Genomic DNA, 16,466 nt, shown 5'->3' with positions numbered 1-16,466 from the left:
CGCACAGCTGCAGTGCTGTGCGCTACCTTTAGAAGACTGCAGGAGTCTTCAGCCGCCGATTCTGGACCTCTTCTTACTTCAGCATCTGCAAGGGGGCCGGCGGCGCGGCTCCGGTGACCATCCAGGCTGTACCTGTGATCGTCCCTCTGGAGCTGATGTCCAGTAGCCAAGAAGCCAATCCATCCTGCACGCAGGTGAGTTCACTTCTTCTCCCCTCTGTCCCTCGTTGCAGTGATCCTGTTGCCAGCAGGAATCACTGTAAAATAAAAAACCTAAGCTAAACTTTCTCTAAGCAGCTCTTTATGAGAGCCACCTAGAATTGCACCCTTCTCGGCCGGGCACAAAAATCTAACTGGAGTCTGGAGGAGGGTCATAGGGGGAGGAGCCAGTGCACACCACCTGATCTGGAAAAGCTTTACTTTTTGTGCCCTGTCTCCTGCGGAGCCGCTATTCCCCATGGTCCTTTCAGGAACCCCAGCATCCACTAGGACGATAGAGAAAATATATTTATTAGGTAATGATGACTGATGACGGACCTGCTGGACACTGTCAGCTCAGCAGCACCGCAGACTGCTACAGTAAGCTACTATACTCTATAGTAGTATGTACAAAGAAGAAAGAAAAAAAAAACCACGGGTAGGTGGTATACAATTATGGATGGACTGCCGAGTGCCGACACAGAGGTAGCTACAGCCGTGGACTACCGTACTGTGTCTGCTGCTAATATAGACTGGATGATAATGAGATGAAATCAATATATATATATGTATGTATATATAATATCACTAGTACTGCAGCCGGACAGGTAGATAATATATTTATTAGGTAATGATGACTGATGACGGACCTGCTGGACACTGTCAGCTCAGCAGCACCGCAGACTGCTACAGTAAGCTACTATACTATAGTAGTATGTACAAAGAAGAAAGAAAAAAAAAAAACCACGGGTAGGTGGTATACAATTATGGATGGACTGCCGAGTGCCGACACAGAGGTAGCTACAGCCGTGGACTAACGTACTGTGTCTGCTGCTAATATAGACTGGATGATTGATAATGAGATGAAATCAATATATATATGTATGTATATATAATATCACTAGTACTGCAGCCGGACAGGTAGATAATATATTTATTAGGTAATGATGACTGATGACGGACCTGCTGGACACTGTCAGCTCAGCAGCACCGCAGACTGCTACAGTAAGCTACTATACTATAGTAGTATGTACAAAGAAGAAAGAAAAAAAAAAACCACGGGTAGGTGGTATACAATTATGGATGGACTGCCGAGTGCCGACACAGAGGTAGCTACAGCCGTGGACTAACGTACTGTGTCTGCTGCTAATATAGACTGGATGATTGATAATGAGATGAAATCAATATATATATGTATGTATATATAATATCACTAGTACTGCAGCCGGACAGGTAGATAATATATTTATTAGGTAATGATGACTGATGACGGACCTGCTGGACACTGTCAGCTCAGCAGCACCGCAGACTGCTACAGTAAGCTACTATACTATAGTAGTATGTACAAAGAAGAAAGAAAAAAAAAAACCACGGGTAGGTGGTATACAATTATGGATGGACTGCCGAGTGCCGACACAGAGGTAGCTACAGCCGTGGACTAACGTAATGTGTCTGCTGCTAATATAGACTGGATGATTGATAATGAGATGAAATCAATATATATATGTATGTATATATAATATCACTAGTACTGCAGCCGGACAGGTAGATAATATATTTATTAGGTAATGATGACGGATGACGGACCTGCTGGACACTGTCAGCTCAGCAGCACCGCAGACTGCTACAGTAAGCTACTATACTATAGTAGTATGTACAAAGAAGAAAGAAAAAAAAAACCACGGGTAGGTGGTATACAATTATGGATGGACTGCCGAGTGCCGACACAGAGGTAGCTACAGCCGTGGACTAACGTACTGTGTCTGCTGCTAATATAGAGTCTAGACTGGATGATAAATTATTGATAATGAGATGAAATCAATATAATATCACTAGTACTGCAGCCGGACAGGTACTATATATATTTATTATGTAATGACTGATGACGGACCTGCAGGACACTGTCAGGTCAGCACAGCACCGCAGACTGCTACAGTAAGCTACTATAGTAGTATGTATAAAGAAGAATGAAAAAAAAAAAACCACGGGTAGGTGGTATACAATATTATATATATATATATATTATATACAATTTTATATATATATATATATATATATATATATATATTAAACTGGTGGTGATTGATTATTAAACTGGTGGTCACTTCAGGTCACGTTGCAACTTGCAACTAGTACTCCGAGGCCTAAGCAGACAATCACAAAATATATTATTATACTGGTGGTCAGTGTGGTCACAACAATGGCAGTGTGGCACTGACTCTGGCAGCAAAAGTGTGCACTGTACGTTATATGTACTCCTGAGTCCTGCTCTCAGACTCTAACTGCTCCCCACTGTCAGTGTCTCCCCCACAAGTCAGATAATACACTTACAGTCACACTATCTAATCTATAAATATCACTTCAGCAAGTAGTATAGTAGTATACAGTAGTACTCCTCCTAATAATGCTCCCCAAAATACTGTGTCTCTCTCTTCTCTAAACGGAGAGGACGCCAGCCACGTCCTCTCCCTATGACTCTCAATGCACGTGTGAAAATGGCGGCGACGCGCGGCTCCTTATATAGAATCCGAGTCTCGCGATAGAATCCGAGCCTCGCGAGAATCCGACAGCGTGATGATGACGTTCGGGCGCGCTCGGGTTAGCCGAGCAAGGCGGGAAGATCCGAGCCTGCTCGGACCCGTGTAAAAAAACCTGAAGTTCGGGCGGGTTCGGATTCAGAGGAACCGAACCCGCTCATCTCTAGTAAATATACCCCTTGGAGAGAACTAAGCTCTGAAGGATCCTGAGAGTAGTTGCTGCAATGCTGCCAGGATCTGATTTATATAGCCTTTGTATTGTTTGTTTGAGCAAAGATCACATAATATTTTGATATCGCACAACACAGAAGTTTCCTGTCTGCAATGCAGGAATAACCAGGACCTGAAAATGCTGAAGAGCCTGTTATGACCATTGCAAGAGCCTATAAAGATTTGTGGAGGCATCAGGGTACGTAGCTTATGAAGAACCTCTCTGCCACGGTTTACCCCTGATGAGTATAGAATCAGTTCTTGGCCACACAGCCTGTTGGGGTATAATGTGGGTGAATGAGGAGCTATTGGCTTTCTATGGCTACCTACAGCCCACCCCTCATGTATTTTGTGCTTTTATTATTTTGTGGGGGCCACTGTATGTTACCTCAACCTGCAATCAGGCTCTGACCTTTACAACTTTTCATTCATCTTGCATAAAGTTATGAATATAATAAGAGATGCGTTTCCTCCTAAGAATGATGGAATAAATTTCCTCTTCAACTCCCCGTCAATCCACTCCCAACTGTCATTTTCAAACACGTGGCAGTTAGGAGCTGAATACATGACAGTTGGGAGCTGATTGGCTGGAGCACCATTTATCAGAAACAACAAGTTTTATCATACACACTAGAGATGAGCGGGTTCGGTTCCTCGGAATCCGAACCCGCCCGAACTTCATGTTTTTTTTCACGGGTCCGAGCGACTCGGATCTTCCCGCCTTGCTCGGTTAACCCGAGCGCGCCCGAACGTCATCATGACGCTGTCGGATTCTCGCGAGGCTCGGATTCTATCGCGAGACTCGGATTCTATATAAGGAGCCGCGCGTCGCCGCCATTTTCACTCGTGCATTGAGATTGATAGGGAGAGGACGTGTCTGGCGTCCTCTCCATTAGAATAGAGATAGATTAGATAGAGAGAGAGAGATTGTGCAGAGTCGCAGACAGAGTTAGTTTACCACAGTCAGTGACCAGTGCAGTTGCTAGTTAACTTTTATTTAATATAATATATCCGTTCACTTCTCTCTGCTATATCCGTTCTCTGCCTGAAAAAAAAAACGATACACAGCACAGTCAGTCACACAGTGTGACTCAGTCTGTGTGCACTCAGCTCAGCCCAGTGTGCTGCACAGTCATCAATGTATAAATTAAAAGCTTATAATTAATTGTGGGGGAGACTGGGGAGCACTGCAGGTTGTTAGCAGGAGCCAGGAGTACAATTATATTAATTAACAGTGCACACTTTTGCTGCAGGAGTGGTGACCAGTGCCTGACCACCAGTATAGTATTGTTGTATACTACTAATATCTCTTTAAATATCAACCAGTCTATATTAGCAGCAGACACAGTACAGTGCGGTAGTTCACGGCTGTGGCTACCTCTGTGTCGGCACACGGCAGGCAGTCCGTCCGACCAGAATTGTATTATTTATTATTATATACCTACCACCTAACCGTGGTTTTTTTTTCATTCTTTATACCGTCATAGTGTCATCCTAATTGTTACGAGTATACTACTATCTCTTTATCAACCAGTGTACAGTGCGGTAGTTCACGGCTGTGGCTACCTCTGTGTCGGCACACGGCAGGCAGTCCGTCCGACCAGAATTGTATTATTTATTATTATATACCTACCACCTAACCGTGGTTTTTTTTTTCATTCTTTATACCGTCATAGTGTCATCCTAATTGTTACGAGTATACTACTATCTCTTTATCAACCAGTGTACAGTGCGGTAGTTCACGGCTGTGGCTACCTCTGTGTCGGCACACGGCAGGCAGTCCGTCCGACCAGAATTGTATTATTTATTATTATATACCTACCACCTAACCGTGGTTTTTTTTTTCATTCTTTATACCGTCATAGTGTCATCCTAATTGTTACGAGTATACTACTATCTCTTTATCAACCAGTGTACAGTGCGGTAGTTCACGGCTGTGGCTACCTCTGTGTCGGCACACGGCAGGCAGTCCGTCCGACCAGAATTGTATTATTTATTATTATATACCTACCACCTAACCGTGGTTTTTTTTTCATTCTTTATACCGTCATAGTGTCATCCTAATTGTTACGAGTATACTACTATCTCTTTATCAACCAGTGTACAGTGCGGTAGTTCACGGCTGTGGCTACCTCTGTGTCGGCACACGGCAGGCAGTCCGTCCGACCAGAATTGTATTATTTATTATTATATACCTACCACCTAACCGTGGTTTTTTTTTCATTCTTTATACCGTCATAGTGTCATCCTAATTGTTACGAGTATACTACTATCTCTTTATCAACCAGTGTACAGTGCGGTAGTTCACGGCTGTGGCTACCTCTGTGTCGGCACACGGCAGGCAGTCCGTCCGACCAGAATTGTATTATTTATTATTATATACCTACCACCTAACCGTGGTTTTTTTTTTCATTCTTTATACCGTCATAGTGTCATCCTAATTGTTACGAGTATACTACTATCTCTTTATCAACCAGTGTACAGTGCGGTAGTTCACGGCTGTGGCTACCTCTGTGTCGGCACACGGCAGGCAGTCCGTCCGACCAGAATTGTATTATTTATTATTATATACCTACCACCTAACCGTGGTTTTTTTTTTCATTCTTTATACCGTCATAGTGTCATCCTAATTGTTACGAGTATACTACTATCTCTTTATCAACCAGTGTACAGTGCGGTAGTTCACGGCTGTGGCTACCTCTGTGTCGGCACACGGCAGGCAGTCCGTCCGACCAGAATTGTATTATTTATTATTATATACCTACCACCTAACCGTGGTTTTTTTTTTCATTCTTTATACCGTCATAGTGTCATCCTAATTGTTACGAGTATACTACTATCTCTTTATCAACCAGTGTACAGTGCGGTAGTTCACGGCTGTGGCTACCTCTGTGTCGGCACACGGCAGGCAGTCCGTCCGACCAGAATTGTATTATTTATTATTATATACCTACCACCTAACCGTGGTTTTTTTTTCATTCTTTATACCGTCATAGTGTCATCCTAATTGTTACGAGTATACTACTATCTCTTTATCAACCAGTGTACAGTGCGGTAGTTCACGGCTGTGGCTACCTCTGTGTCGGCAGTCGGCAGGCAGTCCGTCCATCCATAATTGTATTATTATTATAATATATACCACCTAACCGTGGTTTTTTTTTCATTCTTTATACCGTCGTCATAGTGTCATACTAGTTGTTACGAGTATACTACTATCTCTTTATCAACCAGTGTACAGTGCGGTAGTTCACGGCTGTGGCTACCTCTGTGTCGGCAGTCGGCAGGCAGTCCGTCCATCCATAATTGTATTATTATTATAATATATACCACCTAACCGTGGTTTTTTTTCCATTCTTTATACCGTCGTCATAGTGTCATACTAGTTGTTACGAGTATACTACTATCTCTTTATCAACCAGTGTACAGTGCGGTAGTTCACGGCTGTGGCTACCTCTGTGTCGGCAGTCGGCAGGCAGTCCGTCCATCCATAATTGTATTATTATTATAATATATACCACCTAACCGTGGTTTTTTTATACCACCTAACCGTGGCAGTCCGTCCATAATTGTATACTAGTATCCAATCCATCCATCTCCATTGTTTACCTGAGGTGCCTTTTAGTTCTGCCTATAAAATATGGAGAACAAAAAAGTTGAGGTTCCAAAATTAGGGAAAGATCAAGATCCACTTCCACCTCGTGCTGAAGCTGCTGCCACTAGTCATGGCCGAGACGATGAAATGCCAGCAACGTCGTCTGCCAAGGCCGATGCCCAATGTCATAGTACAGAGCATGTCAAATCCAAAACACCAAATATCAGAAAAAAAAGGACTCCAAAACCTAAAATAAAATTGTCGGAGGAGAAGCGTAAACTTGCCAATATGCCATTTACCACACGGAGTGGCAAGGAACGGCTGAGGCCCTGGCCTATGTTCATGGCTAGTGGTTCAGCTTCACATGAGGATGGAAGCACTCAGCCTCTCGCTAGAAAACTGAAAAGACTCAAGCTGGCAAAAGCACCGCAAAGAACTGTGCGTTCTTTGAAATCCCAAATCCACAAGGAGAGTCCAATTGTGTCGTTTGCGATGCCTGACCTTCCCAACACTGGACGTGAAGAGCATGCGCCTTCCACTATTTGCATGCCCCCTGCAAGTGCTGGAAGGAGCACCCGCAGTCCAGTTCCTGATAGTCAGATTGAAGATGTCAGTGTTGAAGTACACCAGGATGAGGAGGATATGGGTGTTGCTGGCGCTGGGGAGGAAATTGACCAGGAGGATTCTGATGGTGAGGTGGTTTGTTTAAGTCAGGCACCCGGGGAGACACCTGTTGTCCGTGGGAGGAATATGGCCGTTGACATGCCAGGTGAAAATACCAAAAAAATCAGCTCTTCGGTGTGGAGGTATTTCACCAGAAATGCGGACAACAGGTGTCAAGCCGTGTGTTCCCTTTGTCAAGCTGTAATAAGTAGGGGTAAGGACGTTAACCACCTCGGAACATCCTCCCTTATACGTCACCTGCAGCGCATTCATAATAAGTCAGTGACAAGTTCAAAAACTTTGGGTGACAGCGGAAGCAGTCCACTGACCAGTAAATCCCTTCCTCTTGTAACCAAGCTCACGCAAACCACCCCACCAACTCCCTCAGTGTCAATTTCCTCCTTCCCCAGGAATGCCAATAGTCCTGCAGGCCATGTCACTGGCAAGTCTGACGAGTCCTTTCCTGCCTGGGATTCCTCCGATGCATCCTTGCGTGTAACGCCTACTGCTGCTGGCGCTGCTGTTGTTGCCGCTGGGAGTCGATGGTCATCCCAGAGGGGAAGTCGTAAGCCCACTTGTACTACTTCCAGTAAGCAATTGACTGTTCAACAGTCCTTTGCGAGGAAGATGAAATATCACAGCAGTCATCCTACTGCAAAGCGGATAACTGAGTCCTTGACAACTATGTTGGTGTTAGACGTGCGTCCGGTATCCGCCGTTAGTTCACAGGGAACTAGACAATTTATTGAGGCAGTGTGCCCCCGTTACCAAATACCATCTAGGTTCCACTTCTCTAGGCAGGCGATACCGAGAATGTACACGGACGTCAGAAAAAGACTCACCAGTGTCCTAAAAAATGCAGTTGTACCCAATGTCCACTTAACCACGGACATGTGGACAAGTGGAGCAGGGCAGGGTCAGGACTATATGACTGTGACAGCCCACTGGGTAGATGTATGGACTCCCGCCGCAAGAACAGCAGCGGCGGCACCAGTAGCAGCATCTCGCAAACGCCAACTCTTTCCTAGGCAGGCTACGCTTTGTATCACCGCTTTCCAGAATACGCACACAGCTGAAAACCTCTTACGGCAACTGAGGAAGATCATCGCGGAATGGCTTACCCCAATTGGACTCTCCTGTGGATTTGTGGCATCGGACAACGCCAGCAATATTGTGTGTGCATTAAATATGGGCAAATTCCAGCACGTCCCATGTTTTGCACATACCTTGAATTTGGTGGTGCAGAATTTTTTAAAAAACGACAGGGGCGTGCAAGAGATGCTGTCGGTGGCCAGAAAAATTGCGGGACACTTTCGGCGTACAGGCACCACGTACAGAAGACTGGAGCACCACCAAAAACTACTGAACCTGCCCTGCCATCATCTGAAGCAAGAAGTGGTAACGAGGTGGAATTCAACCCTCTATATGCTTCAGAGGTTGGAGGAGCAGCAAAAGGCCATTCAAGCCTATACAATTGAGCACGATATAGGAGATGGAATGCACCTGTCTCAAGTGCAGTGGAGAATGATTTCAACGTTGTGCAAGGTTCTGATGCCCTTTGAACTTGCCACACGTGAAGTCAGTTCAGACACTGCCAGCCTGAGTCAGGTCATTCCCCTCATCAGGCTTTTGCAGAAGAAGCTGGAGGCATTGAAGAAGGAGCTAACACGGAGCGATTCCGCTAGGCATGTGGGACTTGTGGATGCAGCCCTTAATTCGCTTAACAAGGATTCACGGGTGGTCAATCTGTTGAAATCAGAGCACTACATTTTGGCCACCGTGCTCGATCCTAGATTTAAAGCCTACCTTGGATCTCTCTTTCCGGCAGACACAGGTCTGCTGGGGTTGAAAGACCTGCTGGTGACAAAATTGTCAAGTCAAGCGGAACGCGACCTGTCAACATCTCCTCCTTCACATTCTCCCGCAACTGGGGGTGCGAGGAAAAGGCTCAGAATTCCGAGCCCACCCGCTGGCGGTGATGCAGGGCAGTCTGGAGCGACTGCTGATGCTGACATCTGGTCCGGACTGAAGGACCTGACAACGATTACGGACATGTCGTCTACTGTCACTGCATATGATTCTCTCAACATTGATAGAATGGTGGAGGATTATATGAGTGACCGCATCCAAGTAGGCACGTCACACAGTCCGTACTTATACTGGCAGGAAAAAGAGGCAATTTGGAGGCCCTTGCACAAACTGGCTTTATTCTACCTAAGTTGCCCTCCCACAAGTGTGTACTCCGAAAGAGTGTTTAGTGCCGCCGCTCACCTTGTCAGCAATCGGCGTACGAGGTTACATCCAGAAAATGTGGAGAAGATGATGTTCATTAAAATGAATTATAATCAATTCCTCCGCGGAGACATTGACCAGCAGCAATTGCCTCCACAAAGTACACAGGGAGCTGAGATGGTGGATTCCAGTGGGGACGAATTGATAATCTGTGAGGAGGGGGATGTACACGGTGATATATCGGAGGGTGAAGATGAGGTGGACATCTTGCCTCTGTAGAGCCAGTTTGTGCAAGGAGAGATTAATTGCTTCTTTTTTGGGGGGGGTCCAAACCAACCCGTCATATCAGTCACAGTCGTGTGGCAGACCCTGTCACTGAAATGATGGGTTGGTTAAAGTGTGCATGTCCTGTTTTGTTTATACAACATAAGGGTGGGTGGGAGGGCCCAAGGATAATTCCATCTTGCACCTCTTTTTTCTTTTCTTTTTCTTTGCATCATGTGCTGATTGGGGAGGGTTTTTTGGAAGGGACATCCTGCGTGACACTGCAGTGCCACTCCTAGATGGGCCCGGTGTTTGTGTCGGCCACTAGGGTCGCTAATCTTACTCACACAGTCAGCTACCTCATTGCGCCTCTTTTTTTCTTTGCGTCATGTGCTGTTTGGGGAGGGGTTTTTGGAAGGGACATCCTGCGTGACACTGCAGTGCCACTCCTAGATGTGCCCGGTGTTTGTGTCGGCCACTAGGGTCGCTAATCTTACTCACACAGTCAGCTACCTCATTGCGCCTCTTTTTTTCTTTGCGTCATGTGCTGTTTGGGGAGGGTTTTTTGGAAGGGCCATCCTGCGTGACACTGCAGTGCCACTCCTAGATGGGCCCGGTGTTTGTGTCGGCCACTAGGGTCGCTTATCTTACTCACACAGCGACCTCGGTGCAAATTTTAGGACTAAAAATAATATTGTGAGGTGTGATGTGTTCAGAATAGGCTGAAAATGAGTGTAAATTATGTTTTTTGAGGTTAATAATACTTTGGGATCAAAATTACCCCCAAATTCTATGATTTAAGCTGTTTTTTAGGGTTTTTTGAAAAAAACACCCGAATCCAAAACACACCCGAATCCGACAAAAAAAATTCGGTGAGGTTTTGCCAAAACGCGGTCGAACCCAAAACACGGCCGCGGAACCGAACCCAAAACCAAAACACAAAACCCGAAAAATTTCCGGCGCTCATCTCTAACATTACACACAATAAGTTTTATCACTCATTGATAAATTGGTGCCTAAGGTTTAGGAGCAAAGAGTTCTGGGAAATGCTGGTTACATGGCAGCGTCTGCGGCATAGCCTTATCTGCCAGTCACTGAGAACATGAGCAGGACTGAGAAGAAAGCAGCAGACAATGGGGGAGATGAACAAACCTTCGAGAGAAATAGTGGAGAAGTTGCCCATAGCAACCAGTCAGCTTATATACCTGTCGTTTTATAGACTGTATGAATAAAGATAAACTGCACAAGAGTAAAACAATTCCTTGGTAAGGAATACATACGATTTACCAGCGGGCGGCACGCCAGATGTCCATATCCCGACAGCGGCATCCTGCCCGCCAAAATGCCGACAGCGGGGTGAGTGCAAAGAGGCCCCTTGCAGGCTCGCTGCACTCGCCACAGGAGTGGGAATAGTTCTGTTTTGCCGGGACTGCGGCTGGTGACATTGCCGGCTGGTGAGATTCCGGCATCAGTATCCTGACCGCCGACATTCCGACATCCGGCAAATTGAACGGATCCCCTTAGTAGATCACAGTCTCTGCTCCCATATCAATTAGCAATATTTTTTAACAGCCATTGTTTGAATCTTTTCTCATATTTCCCATCACATTAAATTGGGGGATTCAATTGAGGGAAATTTAAAAGAAACTCAGCGGTGCAGGGTTTTTCCCATAGCCCCAGGGTTTTGCTATTCAATTAGAGGACAGACAATAAGACGCAGTGATTTCATCTTTTTTCTTGCATCCCCAGAGCAAGTCTGATTTTTTATAATAATAATTTTTTAGGAAAAATCACCGGGACTTGCTTTGAAACGGGGGTTTGCCGCAAGGCTCTGTCCCTTTACCATGAGTCTCCACCCCCTCTCTGACAGGAGAGGGGGTGGAGTCTGGGAGGCATGCTTTTGGGGGTCATTCCAAGTTGATCGCACGCTGGCTACTTTTAGCAGCCGTGCAAACGCATTGTCGCCGCCCACCGGGGAGTGTATTTTCTATCTGCAGAAGTGCGAACGCCTGTGCAGCAGAGCGCCTGCAAAATCATTTTGGGTAAAACAAGACCAGCCCTGTAGTTACTCTCCGTGTGCGTTGATTCTAACGACGGAGGGATGGCTTTTGACGTCACACACCCACCCAGCGAACGCCCAGCCACGCCTGCGTTTTTTCTGCCATGCCTGCATTTTTCTAAGCACTCCCTGAAAACGGTCAGTTGACACCCAGAAACGCCCACTTCATTCCAATCTTCCTGCATTCGGCCGCGCGATTGGAATGTTCGTTACACTCTGTGCAAACCCACGATGCTCATTGTACCCGTATGACGCGCCTGTGCATTGCGGTGCATACGCATGCGCAGAAATTAGATTTTTAGCCTGATTGCTGCGCTGTGAACAACGGCAGCTAGCGATCAACTCGGAATGACCCCCATTGTTAGAGCTCATCAGTGCAGGACAGTTAAGTAACTCAGTAGGAAAAATAAGTCACACAATCTAGGAAGCTCTAATTACAGTATATCAGTATATGTTCCTCTAATATAAAATATACTTTAGGCTTAAAGCGCTATTGTGTGAGTGGTAACATTAGGAAAGGGCACATTTTGCTTCCCTGTAGTAACAATAGGATTAGATTAGCAATACATGTAGCAACGGCTACCCGAAGCGTTAATGACTGATAGCAATCAGAAGATTGCATTTATTTGCGTGGAAAGAACATGCTGGTCCTAGAGATTACATATTCCGTTATCCTTCAGTTATCTGTGGGCGCAGGGCTCTTAGGAAATATGTGAGATGAAATCGTGATATGTTCCCTTATACGTACACGAACCAACGCTTCCTATTTCTCTATATAGATTCTGCTTATTCTACATGACAGTGTTATATATCACCTACTCACCATTATCTTCTCATCCAGCAGCCTCTGTAATACATATATATATATATATATATATATATATATATATACCATATATACGCCCCGGCACTCCACTCACTGGTACCTTGCTGCGGTGCCCTCCTTGTGGGTTGGCAAACCCACCATGATACAATGGACAAATACAGGCGTCACAGGCTTGCAACGTGCAAAAAATCACCCACATAGGTGAGGTGTTTATTTAAATGTGCAGGTTACGTTTCGGGGACGTATCCCCTTCCTCAGACTCAGGTCTGAGGAAGGGGATACGTCCCCGAAACGTAACCTGCACGTTTAAATAAACACCTCACCTATGTGGGTGATTTTTTGCACGTTGCAAGCCTGTGCCGCCTGTATTTATCCATTATATATATATATATATATATATATATATATCTATCTATCTTTGGGCTGTGCTGCCAGATGGCATGGTGCACATTGTGAGGGGGATCTGCCACTATGGTGCCTGTTAAGTTTTTAATAAATAGATACTGATAGAATCTTAAGGAAATTGGGGGGTCATTCCGAGTTGATCACGCGTTGCCGATTTTTCGCAGCTCAGCGATCAAGCAAAAAAGCTGCATTTCTGCGCATGCGTATGAGCCGCAATGTGCACGCGCGTTGTACGGGAACAAAGCCCATTGTGGTTGTGCACAGGTTCTAGCAAAGCTTTTCTTCGCACAGACGGCTGCAAGAAGATTGACAGGAAGGGGGCGTTTCTGGGTGTCAACTGACCGTTTTCAGGGAGTGTTTGCAAAAACACAGGCGTGTCTGAAAAAATGCAGGCGTGGCTGGGCGGGTGTATGACGTCAAATCCGGACACGAATAGGCTGAAGTGATCGCAAGCGCTGAGTAGGTTCAGAGCTACTCTGAAACTGCACAAACTGTTTTTGCAGAGCTTGGCTGCACAGGTGTTCGCACTTCTGCTAAGCTAAAATACACACCCCAGTGGGCGGCGGCATAGCGTTTGCACGGCTGCTAAAACTAGCTAGCGAGCGATCAACTCGGAATGACCCCCACAATTAGTGGACCCAGAATGCTAACGATCTGAGATGGGTTTCTATCTCCATGGATCCCGTGTCACTAAGGTCCAGGTTGATCAAGCCTTGCAGGGAGATAAACTGCATAGTGATAAAGTACCAGCCAATCAGCTCCTAACTGCCATGTTACAGGCTGTGTTTGAAAAATGACAGGTCGGAGCTGATTGGCTGTTACTTTATCACAGCGCAATTTATCACTCTACAAGGCTTGATAATTCTGGGCCTTATGGGGACATGTACTAAGCAGTGAGAAAAGTAAAGTGAGCCAGTGGAGAAGTTGCCCATGGCAACCAATCAGCATTGACGTAACATTCATCATTTGTATACTTTAAAAATATACTGAGCAGCTGATTGGTTGCCATGGGCAACTTCTCCACTGGCTCACTTCTCCACTTTTATCACTGCTTAGTAAATGTTCCCCTTACTCTCGTATTGGTATCGAGGGATGGAGACACTTATGTCCAGCACGAGTGAAGCTGGTGGGTTTCCTAACCAGCGAGTGACCGGAAGATCACCAGAAAGTAAATTGGGGACACGATGAAGGGAATACACTATTATTTTGCATTACATTTCCATAATCTTGCAGCTGAGGGAAAAGCACCCTGTCCTCCTGTTTATTTCCTATGATTTGGGCACAGGTTGGATCAGGTGAATGAAAACATGGAGCGGATACCTCCGCTGTTGCTCAGTTCTTGGGTTGCCTCATTTAACACGTGATGAGAGATGACACATCTGGGACATGAAAGCGGTTATTCCCCTGCCAGCTGCTCACACAGTTCATGAACTTGTTACACGTCAGGTCCGTCCATAGTGACATTCCATCTCTCTCATGCGCTTTAACAAAAACAAACACAACTATCATTTCTATGTACTTGCAGGGACTGACTCCCAAACCGCACCATCTTCCTGGTGATTTGTCAATACTGCCGCCACCGACGCTGGACTTTGGGCTTAGGCTGCAAAGAGGGGGGTTAGACACCATCGGGGGGGTGTTAGGGTTAGGCACTAAGGGGGGACAGTTAGGTTTAGGATGCGGGAATGGGGGGTTACACTTAGGCACCATTTGGGGGAGGTTAGGGTTAGGCTGCGGACAGGGAGGGTTAGGGTAAGACGGTAGGGGAGGGAGGTCAGGATACTTAACTCACCTGTGCCAGGATTGCCACGATCAGGATGCCGGTGTCGGGATAATGACCGACATTATCCCGACAGCCGGGTTTTAATACTGAATCCATTCCTATACCTACCATCAGCCATCCATACAGGGGGGAGATTATCAAGCCTTCTAAAGTCAGATTGCGGCTGTCATTTTATAGAATGCAGTAGATAAATGGTAGCTAAAATATGATTGGTTACGATGAGCAACACCTCCACTTGTCCTATTAAGAAGGTTTGATACATCTCCCCCACAGTGAGTGACAGATGAGGGTGCGATGAACACAGGGCCGGATTAAGGTCGGTGGGGGCCCAGGGCAATGGAGGTTGTGGGGGGCCACCACCAGTAAAGTTGCTGGCAAAGCCCCGCCCCCACCAAACACACACACACTCACACACACACACAAACACTCACACACACACACACACACACACTTGCCTGGCTGCAGAGACAAGTACAGCACCCAGTGTCCAGCGGCACCGCACTACAGTGGAGGAGCTCTGAATAAAACTACAGCTCCCAGCATCCCTTGCTTCCGACAGCAAGGTCTGCTGGGAGCTGTAGTTTTATTTAGAGCTACTCCACCGTATAGTGCTGTGCCGCCGGACACCGGCGCTAACCCCTTGTCACTCACAAAGAAGCAGGGGACAGCGCCGCCAGAGCACACACTCACTGTCTTGTGGGATCGTGAAGCAATCCCGCAAGACTATCTGTGCAATATTCATTGATTGATAGTCTGCTTAGCAGAGCAGCGGTGAATAGACGCTGTACACATGCGCACAGCGTCTATTCACAGGTGACAAAGGGAGAGGGGGCATGTCAGCAGCTCACAGAGCGCTGGGCATGACCCCTCAGTGACGGTACAAGGGGGCGTGACTCACGTTCACGCCTCCACTGTGAGGCCATGCCCCTTTCGTATAGGCCACACACCCTTTTGGTCCCTCTTTTAACTTTAAAAAAGTTGGGAGGTATGATAAAAGACTAATACAGGATTATGCTGGGAATGATGTGTGTGCAGGTCTTTATATTGCAGAGTTTTATAGGCACACCCCAGTATATTACTCACACTATGATCAGTCCAGTTACTTAACCCGTTGCGTTGGTTTATTGAAAGTTAGCAGGTACATCCGTACTCACTGTTACATGCACACTGGTGATGGAGCGGAGCTGCAAAGGATCGGGGTTTCATACAGCTCACCAGCATGAAGTCTCACTGGAGAACAGGAAGACTGGAATATGCACAGTAGCGCACTCCTCTTTCAAAACCCCTCACCACCACCACTACAAACTTCTCCATGTTACACATATATTTTCTTCTGTAGCAACAAAACAAATTGGGTTAAACACATGAAAAGGCATCAACATATCATGTGATTTTAGGTTGGCTTCTTGGAAAATACATTCGTAAAAATAAGAATTTACTCACCGGTAATTCTATTTCTCGTAGTCCGTAGTGGATGCTGGGTACTCCGTAAGGACCATGGGGAATAGACGGGCTCCGCAGGAGACTGGGCACTCTAAAAGAAAGATTAGGTACTATCTGGTGTGCACTGGCTCCTCCCTCTATGCCCCTCCTCCAGACCTCAGTTAGGGAAACTGTGCCCGGAAGAGCTGACACTACAAGGAAAGGATTTGGAATCCAGGGTAAGACTCATACCAGCCACACCAATCACACCGTACA

This window comes from Pseudophryne corroboree, chromosome 4, assembly GCF_028390025.1.
Source record: "Pseudophryne corroboree isolate aPseCor3 chromosome 4, aPseCor3.hap2, whole genome shotgun sequence".
Classification (NCBI taxonomy): Eukaryota; Metazoa; Chordata; class Amphibia; order Anura; family Myobatrachidae; genus Pseudophryne; species Pseudophryne corroboree.
Note: the sequence above shows the minus strand (reverse complement) of the source record.